This window comes from Drosophila sechellia, chromosome 2R (assembly GCF_004382195.2).
Source record: "Drosophila sechellia strain sech25 chromosome 2R, ASM438219v1, whole genome shotgun sequence".
Taxonomy (NCBI): Eukaryota; Metazoa; Arthropoda; class Insecta; order Diptera; family Drosophilidae; genus Drosophila; species Drosophila sechellia.
In genome coordinates this window covers 9,736,266-9,758,708 of record NC_045950.1, presented here as the reverse complement: position 1 = coordinate 9,758,708, position 22,443 = coordinate 9,736,266, and the positions used below count along the sequence as shown (strand labels likewise).

General features: G+C 42.4%; 1 protein-coding gene across 1 annotated transcript in view; it reads right to left on the bottom strand.

Moving 5' to 3' along the window:
• The window catches only part of LOC6609040 (irregular chiasm C-roughest protein), a 117,579-nt gene extending 108,629 nt beyond the window's left edge, over positions 1–8,950 (bottom strand). The window contains exon 1 of the mRNA XM_002033707.2: positions 8,207–8,950. The gene's annotated coding sequence lies outside the window, so the exon portion shown is untranslated. The remainder of the gene's footprint in view (positions 1–8,206) is intronic.
• Between the last annotated feature and the right edge of the window lie 13,493 nt (positions 8,951–22,443).

Genomic DNA, 22,443 nt, shown 5'->3' with positions numbered 1-22,443 from the left:
AAAAGCGGGTAGAACGAATCCTAAAGGACCTCTTCATTCAATCAATAGGAGTCGGGGGCTTCGAATAAAAGAACAGAGTAATAAACATTTCATTGAAGACGCAACAAAAAACGCATGGCGCGGCATAAAACAGCATCAAAAGAGCTCTGGGGAAAATCCAGTGGAGAGGGACAAAATGGCCGGGAAGGGAAGAAACTTGCAGCGTTTATCGGGGTAACACGAGACACTGGGACCGCCAACGCAGTAAAAATGAACCAGAAGTCATAAAAATTGAAAGCTCGCCTGGAGTATCGCAGTATACTAACCCAACGGTTTTGGGGTCTGTGGAAAAGGCCAAAACAACGAGAGAAATATGTATAATAAAGAAAATTGAATATGCCCAAAGGCGGTCAGGGAGCAAAACACCAAAGAAAACAAAAACACACAGCAAAACGCAGCCACACGGTCCAGACGCTCACTTTTGTCCCACAAAAAGAGGGGGAAAGCCAAAGAAAATGCTGCCAACCACCCGAAAAACAAACTAAACAAAACTGATTTATATAGTCGAACATGCTAATACCCTTTTTATGGTTATGAAAATAAATTAACTAGGAATTAACCATAAATGTGTCTTAAGGAATAATGTACTCCTTTTTGCGTTGCATGAAAGTGTAAATGTAAAATGTAAAATGTAGAAATCTTTAAGATATGTATCTTTATCTATATTTTGATGATAAAGAGCCACATACCCTTGCCTAGAGTAAATACCATGCGCTTGCGAATAGCGAAAACCAATTTCAGCTTGGTCTCTAAATGATCCTGCCACGCCCCCTTCCCCGCTCAGCCCCTTTCCACCTGCCTTTGAGCTGGCTTTGGTTAAAATGTAAATTTTATCTCAACGTTAAATGGCTGGGCTATGGATACAGATATAGTGACAGCTAAAGATACAGCCAGCGCTTTCGTCGATTGCGATTTTTATGCGACACAAAATCTGTGGCAAACGGCAGGGCTTCTGGCTCAATCTGCTTTTTACGGCAGACGCAAAAAATAAAAAAAAAGGGCAAAACTAACACTAAGCCAATGAAATTTACTTAGTTGGCGACATGCGAACGAAATTGGCTGAAATCCGGAATGGCCAAGGCCATGAAACTGGTTGGCCAAATGAGTTTACAATTTATTGCGGCATCGAGATTTTCTAGATTTCAAATTGTTTCTTGGGTTTTTGAGCCAAACATGCTAGTGATTACATAACTTTCTAACATAGAATTAACCGATTAGCCATTAACACTTCATACTATTTATATTTAAAGCGGCTAAAAAGGGGGGTTGGGGCATCACTCCTGGGGATTCGCCGCAGTTGGCTGGAGTCTTTGCGAAATTTATTTATAAACTCATTTGCATACTCCAAAACAAGAGCTCCCTCCACGCAGCCTAAGCTGTTTGCATATGCAAAACTAAGGCAGTGCAAAAATGCGAAAACAAGTTGGAAGATATAGTCATCTATATAAATAGCCAAGCGGAAAACTGTCGCACGTTTTTCGCTCCCATTGTCCCTTTCTGCTCGCAGATTTCATTTCGATTTCGGTGTCAAGAAAGTGCAGATCTATCTCGTCGTTTTCCCCAACGTTTTCCACGCTTTTCCCCCCAGCCTCAGCTTCTGAGTTCCCAGTTCTTGCTGAGAAATGCGCCACGTGGCTGGGGAGAAGAATAAAGTCATAAAATTGAATTGGTAATTTTTTGTGTTAAGAGTAGAAATTAAAATAAATTGAATTGCCGCTAAGACGGCAAAAGGAGCAGGATGGAAAATGCAAATGAGTGCCACATCGATGGCAACGGAGGCGGAAAAGTAGGGAGCCAAGGATATAGGTTCGCCTGATTTTTCTGGCCCACGAAATGAAAACAAAATAAAATGGAAAGGAATCAAGCAGAAAAAAAAAGAAACGGAAAGAACAAAAAAGAAGCAAAATCGCTTAACAACAAGACCGAAATGTTGTTGTTGCTCTCACTGTTTTTATTGCCAACATCCTTCGTCCTTTGTCCTTCTCATTGTACATTCCGCTGTTGTTGTTGGTGCCACCGCCGCTGTTATTGTAATAGGATTACTGCATAAATTAAAGTATTTGCCGTGGCATCATCAAATAAGATTTGCAACGCCCCACCCAACCACTCCACCCAGCCACCCTGTAACACCCAGCACCACCCAACCACCCACCTAACGAGCTACAATGCGCGAACATCAGAAATCGCAAGGATAAGTGCGGCGAAAGCGTAGAAAAACGCAGCAGGACAAAACAGCTAAGTAAATAAATAAGTGTAGGAGCAGATAGAGAGACAGACAGAGAGAGAGAAAGAGTAAGCACGATGCGGGCTGACTCACAGACAGAGATGGCTGGCGACTGCGAGAAAGAGACGGACAGAGTACAAGTGGCTGTGGGGACACGTAAAAGTAAAGTTTATTGCATAATTTTCGACGGCTTAGTTAAAGTGTAATGTAAACACAAAAGCCGGAAGATGGGAAAATGGAGGCAACAACGAGAGGCAGATATAGCTTGGCGTAAGAATGGTGGAAAGGTCAAAGGGAGATGAGACAATAAAAGTGCAGATTATAAGAAAATATGTCACTGAAGCGCTTATATTCTTTTTCGCTCCCCTCCTAAGAAACTCGCAGCTTAAGATTTTTCCATGACTGCGTAGGGTCAACCAAAAAACAAATTGATTTTATTAACGGTTATGGTTCGTATCATAAAAAATACTGACCCCACATGCAGTGATTTATGTTGACCAGAGTGCTTAACATGCAATTAGAATATCTTAAGGTAATAACACATATATTATGAAAAAAAGAGTGGATTTCCACAAGTATTTATAAGTGATAATACGCTTTTATAATAATTAACTTTCTGTACGCGAATTCTTTAGCAAAAACATGAGTACTCATAGTTCCTATTGCAATAAATCAAATCTGACGTTTCTGCCCAATGAGATTTTTAGTGCGTTATATCACACTGATTTTATAAAGCCAGATGAGTGAAAATTAATCAAACTACGCCCATCATATTTCACATCGCAAGTCGCCGGTTGTTCTCTGGGGTCCAAAACATCTACCGCAAAATGTATGAAATATTTATGGAAAAACCACTGCCCACCTCTGGAAGCTCTCATGCGCTGGGAAACATCCGCTGGCAACCGGGAAACCAGTGGCAGCGAAATCACTTTAGAAATTTTCAAACTAAACTAAATACGCGAAAGCCGCAAATTTCATTTTGATAAAATTTTAATTTGGCCAAAAGCACAAAGCCAAGAGCGCTCGTTAGCGGAGAGGAGAAATCTCGAAACGGAGGCTGTGACCTCGCCGCGCGCCTCAATAATTCAAAGATGTTAAGCCGCAAATTGGCATTGGCAGTGGCATTGGGGCCAAAAGTGGGTGGTGGCCACGGACCCGCAGAACCCGCAGCTGGGACTCAGACAGGATATATATGTGCATCCGCTGGGGAGCCCAAAAGGCAGCGACTGAAGGTCTGACACGCACGCATTAAACTCTATTGGGTGCTAATGTTTTTTCATCCCACCTCCTTCCCTTCCCCTACCACCACGCTTACAGACTTTTCATAAATTCAGCAATGAGCTTGTCGACACACACACACAAACATACACACACACACTCGCGCGCAGCCTGCGCCGTGTATGTGTAATAAAAATACGCTAAAATGTTTGTATCACACACATAAACACGCTGCTTATTGCCTACTTCCAGGCGCAAAGAGCACAGATACGCGGCTGCTTGCGAGGATCTGTGTGTGAGTGTGAGCATCTGTGTGTGTGAGTAGCTATGTGTGTGTGAGTGGCGCTTCCGCTGGGCGGTAATGTTGTGCCCGTCGCTCGTTTATTAAAATGCTAGCTTTAAAAATATTATTCCCGATTCGCGAATCTATTTTGGCTAAGACTAAATAAACTAAAAAGCATAGAAAATTAATATGCAAACAAATATGGCAAATTAATAATGCTCTTGCACCACAATCCATTTTTTAACTAATTCCAATATGCTTTGACAATAATTTATTTTATTTTCGCAGCCTTTAATGAAAATTTCCATTGATTCACGATTATATTTATAAGCTTATTGGAAATCCTTTTGAGCGTAAAAGAACTAGATTTTAAACCAATTTAGGCAAAATAACACATAAATGCATATTCATTTTTCCACAACAGCATTTATATAGGGTAGTTTATTAATTTGCACATGCACATTTGTGAACTTTCACATGCTAAAATCTAGTAACTCCTATGTTTTATGACTTTAAATGAAAAATTAAAATTTAATTAGGTTTTTTTCAATAAATTTAAAGCTAAAGTTACTAGATATTTGTTGACAACATCTGAAGTTGCCCAAAAAGACGGAGTTAGTTGAGGATTAAACTCTTTGCGTAACATATTTGCCCGCTTGATGTTATTGGAAATTCAAGGAATTTTTAGTGACTTCCTTTGGGGGAACTGAGTCAGTCAGCTTGCCATAAGACCCGTGCACCCATCCTTATCCCGATTCCCCCTTCACGATTTCCATTTCCATGGCCAGCAGCACCAGCATCTCGGCACATCCCGAATCCATTTGGTATATATGCTTATGCGCGGGCTTATCGGCGCTTCAAGTAAACAGACAGGCAGCTATAAAAATTTGCATTTGACTAATGCCAAATATTCGGGGACGACAACGACAACGACAACGCGAACGAGGGCTACGAACGCTATCCGATAAGCTGAGGCATCCTCAGCATTAACCCCCTACTGCCAACCCCTAGTGCCACCCCCTATTTGCCACCGCCCGCCCCCTTTAACCCGTGAGTCAACCCTTGCAGACGGCAGCAACAATAACAATGTCTTGAAGGAGATGCCAATGCGTTTACTGATTTTTTGAGTGCGATACGTGCAAAGATTTTCCTTTCTCTGCTTTTTTCCACCCGTTGGAAATGGTGGGGGGGAGGGTTGGTGGGGGTTGAAGTGGGCGGTGGGTGGTATGCTTTTATGCTATTTCCTATTAAGCTATTTGTTGCTGGCTCTCTTTTATCGCTCTTTACTCTCTTCGGCTCTATCTCGTTTCATACCCCACTTCGCCGCTTTGTGAGTTTGCCAAATTTCGTGTATGGCAGTTGCATTGCAAAAGATACTAAAAGCTTACCCCACACACACACACACCACACACACAGATACTAACACTCACATGTCTCGTATATCGATTTTCTTCACCCCCGATTTTCTGCACCCTGTGTGTGGATTTTTGACATGCCAACGCATTTTAAATTTGCATTTTTTGGCACCCGAACTGGCCAAAAATTTGAGCTAAAAGCATTAGGGCCATGGCTTTGCCAGCCAGTTTAAACTGCAGTTCAACAAACGAAATTGCCAGAATATGCCAACAATAGGACTTTGTTTTCGTTAGCAAAATATTGAAAAATATTGCAATGCAAATATTTCAAAATATGTATAAAAAATAATTCAGAAAAATTGCTCAAATTTATGGACGTGTTACTGAGGGGGGAATATGCATGAGTGCAAATGCAGAATATCTTTAAAGAATATATATATGTGTACATGTAACTACTGAGTTCTATGAAGTTATTATGTTCTTAAGACTTTATAAATAGGGAAATGTTATTTAAAACTAAAGAAACTAAAGATTTAATATTACAAACAAGCTTTCAAATGATAATTACATACTCCAAATTTAATTTTTTAAAGCCTTTCAACATATTATCTTCTCATATCCTTGATGTACACATACATACATACATGTGTAAGCACTTTTAATCTGTTTATCGCATGGAAAACGTGAGTGTTTGTCTCTTCTTAAAATTTAAAAGTTTAGTCACCTTCTGCAACTCGGTAGCCAAACCCAAACCCACACAAAGTGCCAGCTTTCTTGAATCCTGTTTTATAAAATTTATGACGAAACATACACAAGAATATACATAAATACTATAATAACTCACTGTCACGAGTTATGAGCTCGTACATATGTGCGTGGCACAACCGCAAACCTACGAGATTTGGAAGGTAACTTTTGGCCAAGTTGATTTATTTAGACTGACGTATTGGTAAGCATTTGAAAAAGATACAGCTGCTTAAGACCAAAGGTCCTGTTTTCCACATGCTAATTAATATTTTTACACTTTGCAATCACTCCCATGACGCACATTGAAATTGCTTTATGTTTTCAAGCGATGTCATTAAGTCTCGACACGCCCACAATTAAAAGCATAAGCCCTCGAAAAAAATACAGAACAGAACAGGATAGCAAAAAGTTTACAAAAATTATTATGAGCTCTTATAATAGATTATGTCAAAACGGAACCAAACCATGCCTGGAGTCAGGAAAATTCCTTGGAATTAATTTGAAAATACGAAATGCGTAGGGTGGCTGGCAAAATAGCTGTGAATTTGTTGTGTGTCACGTCCAGTCGAGTTTTTTTTTCATTTTTTTTTTTTCGCTTGGCATGGAAATTTTCATTCTTTATTTTCTCGAAGGCCATTTCTGGCAAATGGCATCTAAGCGACGCATAATGAAGACTCAGGCCGACGACTTTGCGATTTTCTGCGGTTGCCCCTTGGCCCAAAACGAAAAAAAAAATGGAAAGAAAAACCCAAAGGCGAACGTCTTTAAGAGCAAGGGAAAATGGGAAAGTATATACACACAATTGATTTAAGCTGCTCGGTTGGGACCCCCTTTCCTTTTCCCTTTGGCTTTGACTGGGCGTAATCCTATTTTTCATTAATCTAATTAAGCCTGCGTAGAGAGAAAGCATTTTCGGTAGACGAGGCCAATCTAATGAAATTATGGCCCAAGACAAAGGGCCGGAATGCAGCTCAGGCATTATCGATTTGCCGGAATTGAGGTCAATTAGCCCGAGATGAGGCATTTTTGGCAAGCGAAACTTGCCCAATTATCAAGCTTTAAATTTAATTCCAACTCTTGCTTCGGAATTTAAAGGCGCCAAAGGATTCTTGGAGCAAAGGTCTTCAAAAAGTATGTATATAAACGGAAAAATAAGAATTCTCTTGGGTAATCCCGCAGCTGAAACCTTGACAGCCAGGAAATATTTAATACCCTCTGCCATATTTAATAATAAAAACCTTTTAGACACTGCGCCAAAAAAAAACAGAATGTGAAAGGAGGTCCTTTGGGGATTCTGCAGGACGAGAAGTGCGATAAATGGGGACCAGAGATGAGCCGGGAATGGAGTGCAGGGCATTCAAAAGTGCACACTAAATGCTCGGGCGCCTGAAAGTATGCTTTCAATTGTGCGCAATTTAGTGCGACAGGACGACAACAAAAGGACCTCTTTTCACAGGCTACGTATATTTGTACGTGTGTGTGAGTGTGAGTGCAATTGTGCCAGTGTTAGTGGCCGACTAGGTGCGAACAAACACGTGCGAAAACGGCGCCTAAAACAGGCAGCACAAAAAGGCCAGCGACTGCGGCTCATTGTTTGCCATCATGCCCTCTGATTTCAGCTTCGCTCTCTGGTCTCCGCATTCTGCTTTCTGCCCTCTGCCCTGTGATTGCGATTATTATGATTATTGTTTACTAAAGCCGGGAGTGGAGCAGAAGTAAAGGCAAATATCATAATAAAGGTTCATGAAATAAAACGGCCTGCTCTGCACAGCAAGAAAGTTTGTCTTTAAAAGCATTGATATATGAAATTGCCCGTAGAAGAATGAGATTTGTAAATATTTCAGATTTTCACATTTCACAACACTTGCGGTGTAGGCAAAGTGCCAACTCTTTTGGCAAGTTAACTAAACTTTCTCTCCGTGTAGGCGACTTTTCTTCTGCTCCCTTCGGCCAACAATAAACATAGCTGCCACTCGCGTTGTTGCACGCTTTTTGGCGCGCAAAAACTTTGCCGCTCGCTCGCCATTTTATTGCTTGTCTTGCACACACACAAGCACAAACACACACACACACAAACGCACACTGGCACACAGCTTTTGTCATTCCATTTCGTTTCGTTGTCGTTTTGTTTTTTGCCCATTTCGCTTCTTGTGCCAACAACCTGCCACGCCTGAAATATGCCTGCTGCATACTTTTGGGCGCTGGGCATGAAATTAAACGCCAAAAGTATTTCACGATATAAATAATCCTACTTCTTGGAGTTCAGAAATCATGTGAGATGCAAACATTTATTTATGGAATACATTTGGACTTTGAGCTATGAAACCAAGCCAAACTAACCTGTTAATTGGGTATCACTTTGCAGGACCAGAATATTTGAATATATTTTTATTCGAATTTATGCGGAACACTTGAGTCTGCTCTTTAGACGGAAATTTAGCACTTTTCTGTCTTGTTTATCTTTTGGCCAATAAAACCGGGGCTTACTTTTTTTTTGTTTGGACTGTGATTACTCTTCTGGCGTTGGCAAATTAATGTTGCGCCTAGTCGACCGGACGCGGAAGTAGCTCCGGCGGAACCGGAAGCCGGAAATTGCGCGCACAACAAGCGACCCACCGAAACGCTGGCCACACTCACAGCACTGCACTTCACTTGAGTTCAGGGTTCTGTTGTTGTTTATGTACGCGACACGCAGTGAAACCGCAGAAAATCCAGCCGACTGACAGACAGCGCGGCACTCGATGCGTATTTAAAAGCGCTTCAAGTGCAATTAATAATGATTTTTACTTTTATTTTTATTTAACACACGCACGCACTTCACAGCGCCGCGTAATTAATTATGTTTGCCCAGTGCAGTCGCGTTTTTTCATTTCTGCATAGATTGTTTCAATGATTGCCATTTGCACATGGACTGCACTGATCTAGCTTAAGCTGAGCCAAGCTGAGCCCAGTTGAGTTGAGGAAAACTTAGTGGGGAAATGCCGGAGACTTTAACGCACGCCGCACGCTCCGTTGCGAAATTCGATTTTCCACCAAATGTACGTATATATTTATCTGCAATCGCCACGACGCACGTCCGCTGCTGACGACCAACGCTCGCAAACTGAACGGTAGTTCGAGCAGCGCCGTTATTTTGGGAGAGGTGGCCCACAGCATCGGGCTGTTATATCGAGTGTTATACGACTTGCCGCCTTCCAGCGAGAGAGCGAGAGAGCGCGCGGCGACTTTCTTCGATTTCTCCATTTCTATTTCTCTCCGCTCTCCACGCGGCGCTCTCTCGTTTTGGGCGGCCCTTTTGTTTGACGGCATTCGCCGGATTCTATTGCAATTGCCGGCAACGGAGATTCTCCAGAGGAAACTTAACTGCATTTGCTTATAAATTATGTCTTGACTTGGGTGTTAATGTGCACTGAATCGCTCAGAGTGACGGCATGAAAGAGTGCCAATCGGAGCCACTGACGTCCTGGCGGGCCAACAACTACAACTATAATCACAACGAGTATCCGTGTACCTACGACAAGGACACACCTGTTGGGCCACCTGAATGTGGGCAGGTTGGCAGGTGAAAGGGTTCTGCGCACGGCGAAGGGCATGTGGGGCAACTGCCGAAGTGCAGGGCCAAGTTAACAGCGTTAATGAATTGGCAAAATCAGCAGGATAATGGCCTAGAACTGTCGGAAGACTAAACAAACTACTCATTTATATGCTGTAAAAAGGAATGATATTAAGTAAAAAGTGCATATAATCACTACAATGCATCTTTTAATTCCTCAGACTTATTTAATATTAACTTATTTAACACATTATCTGCCAAAAATACCATTTATTTCGATGCTGTTTAATTGGAAGATTATGCTAAAATTTTAGTTTAATAGAATTAAAAGGTTAAATGAGAGCTCCTTAAAATGCTTAATATAGTAGTATATACAACTTGTATTTGATTTAATCTGTTTTCCTGAATTCCTTTTCTACAGTTTGTATACCCTACTTAAAGCTGACTTTCCAATATAAATTTCAATTAAAAATATTTGTTTAGCATCCGTTTCCGGCACTTCATCAGGAAACACTTTAAGAATGCCAACCCAAATCAATTGGTCTGCTGAAAGTGTTTTCCCCACTCAAATTCACTTTGTTTCTATATATATATATGTATATATATATATATTTAGTTAGGTATAGTTTAGAGTACTCCTCCAGTCAATTAGCCGCTTAATTGTTTTTACTGTAGACTGCTTGGAAAAGCGGCGGCGAAAGAAAGGCGACATAAATCACGTCAATGCAACGCCCAGAATTTACATAAATAATTGCCAGCGAGCGTGGGCAGTCGAGGGATAGAATGGAGTGGCATCCCATCTGGGATTGGGATTCAGCCCAGTCTCGCCTAAACATCATTAAAAGTATATATCCAATTAAAGGTTTCGAGTGGCTGTCGCCTCCTGGCAGCCCGACAATAGCTAAAACTACACAAAAACTACCCAGTGCGTTCCGAAAATAGTTGCAACTTGCGAAAAATATGTGAAAAATGAGCTGGCCAGAACAATGGGTGCGACAGAGAGGGGGGCACCATGACATTGCTATTGCAGTCACACATTGTCATAATAGTGGTGTTGTTGTTGCTGTTGCTGCTGCTATTGTTGCGGTTGCCACAGGAGCGAGCGAGAGGGAGCGAGGGACTCGAGGGGTTACGGGTTCAGATTTCGGGTTCAACTCCGGGGGTTGATGCTGCTGCTGCTGCTGCTGCTTGCTGCATCTGCCTGACAATTGTTGCCACTTAATGCGATTTTTTCACTGCGATAATCCCGAGTCCAGAATCCCGAGGAACTGGCGAAAATATGAGGAGTATCCGTGAGATTGAAGCACACATAAAATACCCGTTATTTATGCTGAGATTCAGATATAATCAAAACTAAAGTATAGCACATACAGATATTATAATCAAAACATATGGTCAATTATCAATACTAGTCCAATATTTTTTAAAACAAACAAATTTAGAAAAAATCACAAATCATTTATGCCAGTATAATATCTAATATCTAATGTTATATATCTTATATCTAATAATATCTTATATCTTATGTCAACTTACAAGAAGTTCTGTTATTGCATCGAAACCATTATAACCCCAAACTTCCTCCACGCATACCGTGCATAATGGAAAACCCCACAACGCGTACAATTTTCCGCAGAAAATGCAATTTTGTTTGCGTTTTCGCCTTGACAGTGACTTGCAGCGCCAGTGCGCCAAACCCCAATGACGGAGCTGAAAACTTGGATTTGAAATTAAATTTGCCACGCGTTCGGTTCACATTGCTGTTTGTTCAAGAGTTTATGTTTATCTATCAATGAACTCTGACCCCGGCAGCGGCGCTTCAGCGTTCTTAAACGTTCTTAAAAGCGCAACTAATAAGGCTGCCGCAATTGGCAAGTCATGTGGAAATATGGGAAATATTGCAGCCACTCCATATTCAACTACCACCCTTCATTGCAACCGAATTCGGGAAAACACACACCTTAGACAACATCTATCAATGTTTAATTGCCCGGACAGCTGGCAACCCTGGAATCGCTTAAGGGAGCGACTCTCTTTCGTGCTTTCCCGGCACTTTCCACTCTCTGCGCAGTGCATTTTCCAGCGAGCCAAGAGCAAAGTGCCAATTCTCTTTGCGTTTTGTTGAACAACAACAGAAAATTCATTCAAAAAACCGACAGCCTCAAAGTGCTTGTAGTTAAATAATTTTTATTGTTGTCCTACTGCTTTTGAGTAAAAGTAAATTTTGCAAAATAATTTTCCAAGGAGGGAAAACTGCCAGAGCGAGTGAGAGAATGAAAGAGAGAGAGAGAGAGAGAGAGAGAGAGAGGGAGACAGTGAGGTAGTGCTTCAAGGCAACGAACACAAATCAGGGAAAATATAATTTATTATTTCTTGCCTTATCCTTGAGACGCAGCCAAGGCGCATCGTCTTCTCTCCTTTTCCATGATGTGTTTGTCTTTTGCCCCCGGTCCCTAGTATTCCATAGTCCGTAGTTCGGAGTCCCGAGTCCTGGAGTCCTTTCTAAGAGCCCCCCTTCCCGACCATCGGAGCCATTCATTCCCACTCGCCGGTGGATTGCCCACCGCACTCCCTTCCACCTTTTGCCTGGGCAAAATTCTATGCTTAACGCCATTTTTGTGTGCGAGACACGATGACGACAAATTTTCAACGTGCAACCTGACACTGAGCTGAGATTTTCCAAATTCCTTGTCTTCACTTGTGCACCCCCATTTCCCATCCCATTGCCCCGCCATCTCCTTCGCTGCATGCATGCAAAACTGCCAAGGACTCCGTCTACCCGTCCCTTTCGCCACCTTTATGCCCGTCTCTCTCTCCCCCCTTCACTCCGTCTCCGTCTCTGTCTCTCGCTCCGTCTCCAACTGTGACTCCGACATTTGAAAGGATTAGACCAGCTCGTGTGTCGTATGGCGATGGCGATGGCGTTGGCAAGTGGTGGCGGCTGGGACTTGTAACGCAAAAAGTATTTGCACAACTCTCAAGTGGGTCAAATGATTAGGCGGCATGATGAAGTGCCTTGCCACTTGAGCCGCCAGCTCGTCCTTCGTCCTGCGTCCTTTGCCCCAGTCTCGCCCCACTTTGCCACTGCGCCCATCCAAAAATAAACAGTTTAATGTTTTGAATGAGCAATTGAATTTGATTATGCTCGGGTGTGGGTGCATGGATGTCTCGTATTCCCTCGCCAGCGAAGACATACCTCCACCCACAGCCCATCACCTCCCTCCGCAAATAACTTAAAATGCATTACGTAATGGGGTCTAAGTCAGGGGGCGGGCCAAGGATTTGCCCATATAAACATAGATGGGAGTAGTGGTAAGCGGCTTATGTGAAATAAGACAACACCTCACGTTATCGTATGCTGCGAACTAGGATTGCCTGTAATTTGACTAGTGATGTAATTATGCCGGAGTATGTTATTGCCGGGGATTACGGCTGGGTGGGTTCCTTAGCGGATAGATTCCACATTTATATCGCTTACCACTTGACCTACTCAATCTGAGTTCGATGGGGTTTAAAGATTCATTAATCTGTTTATATTTTGTTAGAACTAGGGAATTGACCAAAGAAAATCGCCAGAAATGTACACAAGGCAATATGTATTAGAATATTACTCCTAACCAATTAAAATTTAAATTACAATCCCAAATTATCGCCGGTAAACCTGTGCTGGATAGTATCTCTTCGAAAACCCACTGCAAAGTCCCAGCATATTTCCACATTCATTACTTGACATGGACAACAACAGGGACAGTAACAAAACAGGAAATTGCTACTTAAATTCAAAGCCAATCTCTGTGTTGGCAAATGTTCCCAAAAATAAGCCAAACAGAAAATAAAAGATAAAAGCCGAAGACAATGGCGGCCAAAATATGGCAGGGCCCAGAATAATGGAGTTGGGGAAGCTGGGAAACTGTGAAAAGCGGGAAGAGACTGGGAAAAACCGCCCAAGTAGCGACGCCATTTAGCGTTTTAAATCAGATTATTCCACAACAACTGTCAATAATGCAAAAGGCGAGGGCAATGGGAAACCCTCGGCGAAAAAGGACCTCTCCACCCACCTCGCTAAGCCAGGCCAAATGAGCCTTTTTGCCAACCACAAAACGAGGCGAGAAAATTGTCACCGAAAAGCGACGCGGCCATCGAATTGTGTAAATCAAAAAAATAATTGCGCCTGATAACAACATCAATAACAATAAGCGACGCTACCCCGAGCAAAACCAAAATCCAAAAAAAATCAAACAATAGAGCTCGCAATGGTCGACTAACGGATACCCATTACACAGCTAATAGAATAGTCAGCCTAAAATTGTATTCTTTAAATATCTTTTCTTTTTAAATATCGACAGAAATTTAAACCAAAATAATTTAATAAAACGATAAGACAAATAATACAATTTATTAAACAGACAGACATAATGACGGACATAAGAAAGAACATAAGGACGAACATACGTAGTGACATAAGGATTGATATACGGACGGACATACGGACATGTCCAGATCGACTCAGTTAGTAATCCTAATATGTACCTTAAAAGGAAAGCTTCCGTCTGCCTGTTACATAGTTCACAACTAACCAGGTATACCCTTTTAGTATACTACTAAGGGGTATAAAAAGAATCAAAATAAAAAGGTGAAGCCACCACGAATTGCACACAATAACCATAAAGGATAAGGGATAACGTTGAAAGGGGTTGAGCCTGGAGGGATGGGCGTGGCTGGTCGGGCCTTGTCAAAATACTAGACTAGAAGTCGGCGCTATTACCCCCTCGGCTAATTTATGGCTCACTCTCTTAAAGTTTTGTTCGAATTTCGGGCTCGTAAATCTTTTCAACACATACAAGCCGCACAGGGCACTCCATAATACACTCGACTCCGGCGAGTTTACTTCACTTTATGGGTAAGCCCCAGTCCACAGGAACCATCAGAACGCTCTCGACTTCAGCACTTGGCGGTGCCTTTATTTACTTCATATTAATATTAAGTTCATTGTGTCAAGCTGGCAGCGCGCCGATTTCTTATCATTTTGTTTTCTTTATTTTTTTTTGTATTTTTTTCTTTTTGGCCTGTCGTCCCCTTTTTAATTTTAGTCGCGCGCAAGGACAATGGCGGAGCGATGAGAAGGACACTTCTCACTTTTCCTGCTTGTTTGCCGCACCCGGGCCAAAGAGCTTATCTCCTGGCTGCCTGGCATTTACATTCAACGCTTGACAGCTTCCTTGGGGTTTCCAACCGTCCTCAGCCGTCCTCAGCCGACCTCATCCTTCGACAGCCACGCTCATCCATTCAAGACGAGTGTGAGAAGATTCGCCTTTGTGATCCGATATCTGCGGGGTTTTCCCATTTAAAGCGCCTTAAAGTTGTGCGCGAATAATTATCGGCAAATATTTGCCCACGATTTTCATACATCGGATAGCTTTATGTCGCGAAGGAATTGCAACGTAAGACTTTGGTTAAGTTATCAAAGGCTCTGCGCTGCTCGTGTATACATACTATATATATACATACTATATATATCAAGCCTTTGTGTTTTACGAATATTTACGTATTCGCTTTTCGAACTTTTTTTCCCTGGCAACTTTTTGCTTCCTGCCTTCTTTGCCATCACAAGAAGTTGTTGTGAGCTCCTGGGTAGTTGGGCATTTTCTTGCAGGAACTTATCATAAGTCGATTTACTTATCAGCTTAGTTGTAATTCCAATGTTCGCTACTTTAAGTCATATTTACACAACGAAGCAGCCCAATTGGCTGCAATACACAATCTAGCTTTAATTAAATGGAAAGATTTTCCTTTGAAACTCGATAGCAGTGTGTGTTTTTAAGAATGAACCGCTGTTCAAACCCCTTTTCCCCAAAAGGATTCATTAGCGAAAGGAGCAAGGGCCACAAGTGCGATGCTCAATGGAAAGGTTGACCAACCCTTGGCACTCATTTAGCACCACCTAGAGAGCACTTGCTGTCATCGATTGGTAAACCTGACATTGCGCCAGATGTGCCCAGGAAAAAACACAACCGAAGTCATCAAACAAATAGCTATATATCATAGCTCGCTGCTAATAATAATGCGGCCTGATTAAAGGCTCGACACGAGAGAGTTCCCGCCCACCCGCTGATAGAGGCTTAGTCCTTGGATATCCTGGAAATCCGGGGGGTGCGTGGCTTGATCTGCTTTCGCTATCCATTGTGAAAGTCGGGGATTCCGGGGGCTGGCATGGTATTTGCATGCCGCGAGTAACGTGCGCGTCATCATCATAATAATCATCAGAGCCGCAGTCACCATCAAAGTAATTGCAGCCACACTCCGCGACAATCCCCAATTGCTCCATTGGAGCGTGCTTGGAAATTATTTCACAATTTTTAATAGCTTCAGCTGGCGGCGTGACTGGGCTAATTTCGGGGTCTTGCCACTCGCAAATTCGGGCTGCTGGAGTTTGCCGGAGACAATCGCACATTTGGGAGCCCTTCAATCCGATGGGGGCCCAGGAACTTGAGGTTAACCTTCGAATGTCTGTCGGTTGAGGGGATTTCCCTGGGTCGTGTGATTGCTAATGAGTTGGGTAGCTTCTTACTGGGGCTCCTTACATGCAGGATAATCCTGCGAAAAATGTATCTCAGTCATGTTATTTGTTGTATTTTGGGTAGCCAATAAAATGTAGTAAAGTAAATATATTGCAAATGTTCTTGAGATTATGAAAAGAATGCCTTTCCATCAAAAGTGGTTACAGAAATGTATATTTAAAAGATTCACTTTGTAAGATATTTAAGATATACGTGGTAAAATATAGCTTTCTTTAGCAAAACATTACCAGCTAATAAAATCACAAAAAATAGCTTTCAAAAATTGACATTGCTGGACAGTCAAACACCATTCACTTCGCTCCATGGACATTGGCTTTTCCGGCTAAATTCGAGCAGGAAAAAAGGACCTCCGTTTCCAGCCGACCACATCGAGCAGCAATTTGGAAACTTCAGCTCAACTCGGCGGTTTTTATGGCATTTTATGGCCACCGCCGCCTCAAACCATCGCTTCTTTCGGCGGCTTGCCAACTGTTTTGGGCCATGGCCATTGCACATTGGTAGGAGATATTCTGGCATTTTCCTGGCCTTTTGTTTCCACTGGCGCTCTTTAACTTGTTGTTGTCGCATCAGAGAAAATTGAGTTAATTATCGTGTCGCATAATTAGAAAAGTTAAGCCGACTGGCCGAAAAGAGTACCTACCGAAGTGTACCCAAGTTGGCCATTGCCATTGCGTGCGGGTGGAAACCTTAATTTCACGCTCTTATGCGGAAAACGCATTTCAATTTTCCTAATTCCAGTTAATAACTCAACAAATAAGCCAGAAGGCAAAGAACTTCTAAATGCAAATATTGATAGATACTTTGTTGAGTGTGCCAAGTAACTCAGGCGAACTTCCTCTAAATGATTATTATGGCCAAGATGATGATGGCAAAATGCACGAGCATCGTTGGCAGCAGCGAGGGCGGGGAAAATAAGTAGCACGTCTAAATATGAAAAGCACTTGGCGGTGGGCTCGGGGGGAGTTACGAAGGGGTTAAAAATGATTCAAGTCGCCTTCACTTTGCTGCCAAGCCAAAGACAAACATTCCAAAGGCAACCAGACGGCGACGAAAAGAGACGGCACATCAGGCAGTTGGAGCGGTGCAGAAGGAGATGGCGAGGTTTGTGAGCGGTGGGCGGTCGACGGTGGGTGGTGGCAGCAAGGGGTTAGTAAGTAACTGGGCTGACTGCCCGGGGGCATAATGACAATTACAGTTACCGCGTGCCACGCAGCCAAAGCGAACTTTTTACTTTGGGTTTAAGCAAATAAATCCGTCCGAAAACGGTTTCCATTCCACCCACGCCTTGCTTCATTCTATCTCATTTTTCCTCGGCGTTTGTTAGACTTGCCCTACACTGAAAGAAAATATCGTGCAAGTACTGAAAATTCACATTTTCGTGTTTCTGTCTGAAAGAATCCTTTGACTAGCAGACATACAAAGTTACTCTGCATACTTTAAAGCACCTATAAGCCGCATAAAAATTTCGTTGCATACTTTTGCACAGCTGTAATGCTAATAAGAATTTCTGAACCAGCTTGTTTTAATCCTAAGTAAACAATTAATATAATTATTTAGCTACTTAATTAACTACACATTACTCAAGCTGCTTAACATTTATTTGCAGATGACTGATAACAGCTATGGATTTTCTTTCCGTGCAGCTTGGCATCCATGCTCAATGAGACACAAACAAACAAGCGGCAACAGCAGCAGCAACACCATAGAGACCGATGTTGCACAACCCCTCGGGGGTCGGCTGCCAGAGCCAAGCAATTCAAAAGGGGTGAATAAGCTAAACATGACCCCCAGCGATCCACGGATCCACAGATAGTGGGGTATATAGTGCTGCTGCGAAGGCGGTGAAGGAGTATGCGAGAAGGATACTGCTGGCTTTCATGTCTCCTGTGGCGGCCATCGACCACGAAAATAAAGCGTGGCAAATACAAATAGAAATAAGTCAAAATGTATCCAAGGGAAACACATTCGCAGCGGAAACGGAAACGAAAGCGGAGAAATGCGTCAGTTCACTATGCTCTATGTATGTATGTGCAGCATCTGCTGATGTTTGCTTAATGAATTTAATCTTCTATTTATATGCTTCATTTTTTATTTCAACATTATTATTTTTTACCACAAAAGGAAATGCGCGCAGATAGACAGCGAAAAAACAAACAAATGAAACAATTAAAATTAAATGCACCCCTGGGAGTCGAAAGAAAAAAAGTTCCTATCGAGGGTGAAAAAAGCTTACGACCGTTGTCTCAACTTGGCAATGCCCTCGGAAAATTAAAAACATTAACGGAGTCATTTGGGATTGTCCCAAAAAATATAATACTATGTTAAGAACTTAACTGATCTCAAGAAAAATGAATGAGCAAAAGGTAACAGAGCTAAGATTCTTTTTGAAATTAATCATAAATTATTTGGCCATAAAGAACGTTATCTTTTCTGACCACAAACCCGTCTTCTAATGGACACAAGAAATTGAAATATTCCGTTTTTTATGGTTTTGGGACACAATAAAAGCGCGTTTTTTTGGCAATTTGTTCAGCGTGCCCTGCCTTTGATCAGATTTACGTATCCCAAAACATTTACGCTTCGAAATCAAACAATTCATCACGAGGACATGGCACAATAGAACTTTTGCATGCGCTCCTAAAACCGCAAAACCAAATCATCATCAGTTTTATCAAACAAGCCATATATCCCGACTAAAATACCATTTGATAACCTCCAAACAAAAAAATACGGGTATTATAAAAACCAAACGTTGGCACAAAAAAAAAAAACGAGACAAGATTGGACAATTGCATTCGCTTTCGATGGAGATCCTGCGGTCGCACGCATAAATCTGTTGCTGTTTTTGATTTCACTCGCCGCGGATAATGAAATTAATCGTCTGTAATGGTTTATTGTGTGCGGCGATGGCGGAGTTTGTTTTCTGTTTTCTGGCCAGGCCAAAACGGCCACGGCCAAGCCAGCCAACCAAAAATGACCGACGGCCAGATACAAATTCGGTTTGATTGCGGCGTTCTTTTTTGTTCTTCGCCTCGAAAATATATTGAATTGCCATTGAATGTCGCGTTGCCATAAATAAGTCGCTCTAATGGGGCGCGGTCCATGCAATTTTTGTGATTTAGTGCGGGCTTTTTGGGTTCAAAGCTATGCCATCTAGGACCCTCGTCGCCAAGTCGTATATCAATGGATTACTTTAAAATGTCGAACCGACTGTCACGCTTCTAAACTAATAACGTCGTAGTAATCGGCATAAATCCATGAAAGAAAATCCCATTAATCCGGCCCCCGAGACATCAACATTTTTGATGTGCCCCCATCGATGCGGGCGATGAAAAGAAGAAAGGATATTCTCACAGGACACCAGCCACACGTCGGCCCCTTTTTGGTCTACTGTCTGCGGCTTATAAGCTTCATTCGCTGCCGCACACTTCAAATTCAAATTACTACACATTATATAATATCCTGCAGGCGCCCCAACACACCACACGTTCTCCGTGATGAAAGGAGGAGTTCCTAGAAAGTGGGCGGCAGGACATGTTGGCACAATACGACATAACAACGTGGCCGCAGGGCTGGAAATGTTCCTGCCGCTTGGACTTCAGTCTTACCACGTGGCTTTCCTGTCTCCGTTGCTTCATTTCAACTTGGTAGTTGATTAACAAGACATCATTTGAGTTTAAATACACATAGTAGCCGAGGTGTAGAAGGTACAGTGGGTGAGAAAAGTTATTTCGCTCTGGAATTGTCCTAAAATCTATTGTTAACAAAAATCTCTTACAGCATCATATAACGATTATTAAAAGTTCAATAATATAAAGTGCTGCGTAAAAGTATGCAACGAAATCTTTGGAATTGCTTGTTCTTAAGATTTATAATGATCATTATATCATTTTTGAATTTTTCTTACGCTTTTAGCGTAATGAAGTTATATATTATAATATGTGTTTCTTTTTTTTTTTTTTGAAAGTACCTTTTTCCAAGCCTTGCCATTGTTTTATCGCACCATGCCTTTGTGCGCATAAAACTTGGTGGAAAATACTTTTTCCAACAGTTTTTACAACGAACGCTCCACGTAGCATAACTGGCGCACACAACTGTACTTTCACACACAATTTCAAGTTATAATCAGTGCTCATTATTATACCAGACACGTTTTCAGATTTCGCGTGATTATGCGCCGCGGCTCGGCAACATCTTTGCGAGTTTTTGGGCAAACACGCAGGCGGCCATGGAGCGAAGTCAACGAATTAAACTCAAGTTTAAGTTTAAAATAGCTTAAGAGATACATTCTGTGTATCCAGCAGATAGGCGACACGATGAGCATGTTGCCCAGATCCTGACCGAACTGTATGTACCGCGGTATCCTCGATGCTCAGACCATAATGCTTATTGTTGTCATTTGCCCAGGCGCTCCAAGTGGGTTGGGTGGTGGATTGGTTGGTGTGCCGACGAAAAGTTGGCGAAAAATATGCAAATTATAATGAAAAACTTGACACTTTACATGCAAAGCAACAGCAAGAATAACGGCGAAGGCGGGGTCGAGATTTTCCGGAATGCTTTTCGGCCCGTCAGCCTCTCCAGCCCGTCCAGCCCTTCAGATCTCGGCTCTTGGCCTCCAAGCCGATTCAAATCTGTGGCGGGCGATTAAGCGGGCCAAATGAAGCTCTCGCACTGCCTCCGCATTTTAATTAAGCAAGCAGCCAAATAGCAGTAGTGCCACCATGTTCTTGCCCCACCATCACCGGTTGTTCGTTGTTCGTTGTTGGTTGTCGCCTCCGTGCGAAAAATGGCACAAAGGCTGGGTGGGGTGGCACTGGTGGCCCTGGTGGTGCTCATCACCACTGGAGATCCCGAATTCCCGTAGCATTTGCATAAAGTTTTGCTGCAGCTGCAGCTTTGTTTCGCCGGATTTTTGATTCCATCCACAAAAGTCAACGAATGTCTTCGGAAGTTATCAGAACTCGAGGTGTCAGGCAAATTATCTGGCTTTAAATAAGGCAACTTGGATGCGGTGTGAAACAAATTGGAGCCGTATTTTAAGCATGAATATGGAGATGTTGCACATTTTGACTGCGAAACATAACATACATTTAAAATTTGATAACTGGCATTGAACCATATATGGCAGCATACTTCTAAACAGCTTCACAAATTAGTTCCAAACCTTTAGCTAATGGCTAATGTAGCAGTAGTTAATAGTTAATTTTTTAGAAAAATCCAAAAGACCCGCTTACAGCCAAAAGAATTTCGTAATGTTTCTCCGCTGCCAGTTTAGCCCCACTTACAATCAACTTTTACAGCTCTTTTAACTCCAAACCTCGAAAAATTGGCCAAAACTTTCTACGATTTCATTCGCACACACTGAAAACACGCACACACACATAGCAATGGAAATTATGGCGGAAAATTACCTTAACGAAAGGGCTTCCGCAGCACTACGACTTTTGGGGCACGGTTGCAACCTTTGCGACCCAACTGTACCCGCTTGTAAGCCACTTGTAGTGCGGCAATGGCAGACTCTGGGCCGAAAACAAAAGCAATTAGATGTCGCCAACTGGCTGGCTGGGATTGTGGATGAGGATGAGGATGAGGATGGGGATGGGGATGTGCCGCAGGAAGTTGAAACGAGTGGGTTAAGAGCCGTTGCCAGTGTGTGGGTGTAGTTACGTGCGTGTGTGTGTGTGGCAGTGTGAGTTTTCACGCAGAGACCCAGTAAAAGTAAAAAGTTTGCCACCGCGATTTTCTTGGTGAAACTATAAATTTACAAGCCACAATCAGGGGCGCCTCCGTGTTATGTGCGTGTGGGCTTGAGAGTGTATTAAAAAGCGTTCAGGTGAACCACCTACGTGTTACCTACCTGTCCCAGTCCCTTCTTTTTTGTTCCAGGGACCTGACAATTTTCAGCACTTGAGCGTTTATTTTGCCGGCTCTACAGTTGTTGCTGTTGATTTTTATTGCCATCGTTGGCGTTGTTCAACGTTAGTTTTAAAAACTTTACCGCCGCCCGGAGGTCCATTGTGGGGTTTTGGGGCTTGGGAGGGGCTGATTGTCGAGGGTTAACATTGGGGCTGTTGGGGCATTTATCTCCGCCATTTGGTCCCCTCGAATCCTGAATGGATTTTAAGTGGAATAAGTTTAATGATCGAAATTATTCAACGTGTGCTTTGTGTTTTGGCAGTTGTGCCTGGTTTATGCCCGGCTTAAAGTGGAACAGTTCCATGTTTATGACAGACTCAAGTTTTGGGGCGTGGTAAAATAAACATATTTGGCTTACTGCTGCTAAGTGTGTCCCAAGTTTGTCTAGTTCTAAACAAACTAAACATATTTGGCTTTCGCATAGTGATTTATGGTTGGAAGAGATTAGTGACATATTGCAGTGCGTATTGTGAAGAGATTTATCTTAAAAAATTATTGTTTCAAATAGCTTAGCACTAAGTCTTAGTGCT